This window comes from Cibotium barometz, chromosome 21, assembly GCF_041138505.1.
Source record: "Cibotium barometz isolate CiBa-2024 chromosome 21, ASM4113850v1, whole genome shotgun sequence".
NCBI classification, from domain to species: domain Eukaryota; kingdom Viridiplantae; phylum Streptophyta; class Polypodiopsida; order Cyatheales; family Cibotiaceae; genus Cibotium; species Cibotium barometz.
In genome coordinates this window covers 52365182-52367203 of record NC_141066.1, presented here as the reverse complement: position 1 = coordinate 52367203, position 2022 = coordinate 52365182, and the positions used below count along the sequence as shown (strand labels likewise).

The following is a 2022-nucleotide window of genomic DNA, read 5'->3' as shown; positions in this document are numbered from 1 at the left end:
AAAAGAATCAAGATGTTTAAAAGAAGGCATGACAGTGATCCTTTTGATTCACAGGAGACTCAGGATGAAAGGCTTGACAGTGATAGTATGGATATGGTTGAAGACGAAGTGGATGATCTTCCTGGTAATGTAGAAGATGAAGATGACATCCAGTTATATGTGGATCTTGATGATGATTTGGCACATACCAGAGGATGTGCAAGTTTAGAGGGGGTGGATGTCGTGCCATGGCACGTCTATGGTGTGAAACCATGCATATGAGCCCATTAAATGCAAATCCAGATGCATGAGATTAAGTGTCATGACTTGAGTCATTATATGATGCCTAAGTACATATGTTCATATTGTAAATGAGGTTCAATAAGATGAGATGAGGCTGAGTCAGGTCTCGAAGCTTCTGTACATAAGTGTGGTGTGAATTATGGAGCTTTATGCTTATGGTAGACCTTGTAGTAGGGAACACCCTTCTCGACATGTATGGAAATGTGAGAGCATGTATGATATAAGGTTTGGTTTTCAAGAATGCCCTTTTGAGATATCGTGTCTTGGGATACCATGATTCCTGTTCTTATTCGGAATGAGCAGATCAAGGAGGCTCTGGTGGGTTTGCTGGAGATGATGCTCCTAGGGCAGTGTTTCCTAGTATTGTGGGTCGTTCTCGGCGCACTGGTGTTATGGTGGGTATGGGACAGAAAGATGCATATGTTGGTGATGAGGTCCAATCTAAGTGGGGAATATTGACCTTGAAATATCCTATTGAGCATAGTATCGTAACCAACTAGGATGACATGGAAAAGATTTGGCACCATACACTCTTTAATGAGCTTCGAGTTGCTCCTGAAGAGCATCCAATCTTGCTCACTGAAGCTCCTCTCAATCCAAAAGCTAATCGAGAGAAGATGACTCAAATCAGGTTCGATACATTCAATGCACCAGCTACGTATGTTGCTATCCAGGCTGTGCTTTCATTGTATGCCAGTGGAAGGACAACAGGTATTGTGCTGGATTCGGGTGATGGTGTTATGCATACCGTTCCTATCTACGAGGGCTATCCTATCTACAAGGGTATTGTGCTGGATTCGGGTGATGGTGTTACGCATACCGTTCCTATCTACGAGGGCTATGCTCTGCCACATGCTATCCTTACGTGGCAGCTTACGTGGCAATATAAAAAAAAGGAGATATCTGAATTTAAAGCTACAAAAAAGGTGGCGCAGTGTATTGGGAACTAGGGAAATTTCGATAATATAGCTGCAAAAGGGATGCGCGCCCAAATTCCTTACGGGGAAAGAGAGAAAAACCAGAAAGGGGGCGCATATCGACAGGGTGTGTGCAGAAAATGAGAAGCAGAGCGTCATCTAACCAGGGATTTTAAAATCAAAACGGCGGCTACTATGTAGAGCTTCTTGGGGTTAGAATTAAAGAGTGAATTGAGTACTATCAAAGGAGATGATCATCACATCATATGTATTCTATTCCTTGCGCAGTCGGCAGTGAAGCAACCGTATGGGGAATAGCAAAAATCAAAGAAAAATTTGTTTTTTTTAAACTTTCAAATAAGTGAATTTTATTTTTGTTTATTATTACTTACGATTTGAAAAATCGTATAGCTTATAAAACCTTTAAGGTTTTGGAGAATGAGAAGGGTTTGGTTTTGGAGAATCTTGGAATAAGAAAGTGTCAAAATACAATAAGATTCCTGGAATTTGGGTTTTATTTTCTACTCGATTGGATTTTGGAATGCTAGACATGGAGTTTCCTAAAATCACATGAGTATGTTATAGATATGCCATATGTCATCTTTTGCTTGTGAGTTGTTGGAATCTAAAAGCAGGTTTTCAGGAGATAAAGAGACACCTTGAAATGATGAAATTGGTATCACTTGATATATGTGATGTGAATGGTCACATGTATATGGGAATTTTTTGAAGATTATGTTGTGCCTACATGTGATTGGTTTGAGGCATTTGGAAAAAGAAGTCAGGAAATCTATGCTTGGAACTGGACACGCTCTGGATACAC

General features: G+C 40.3%; 1 pseudogene; it reads left to right on the top strand.

Moving 5' to 3' along the window:
* Positions 1 to 493: 493 nt before the first annotated feature.
* Positions 494 to 1232, top strand: LOC147627349 (uncharacterized; annotated as a pseudogene).
* The last annotated feature ends 790 nt before the right edge of the window (positions 1233 to 2022 follow it).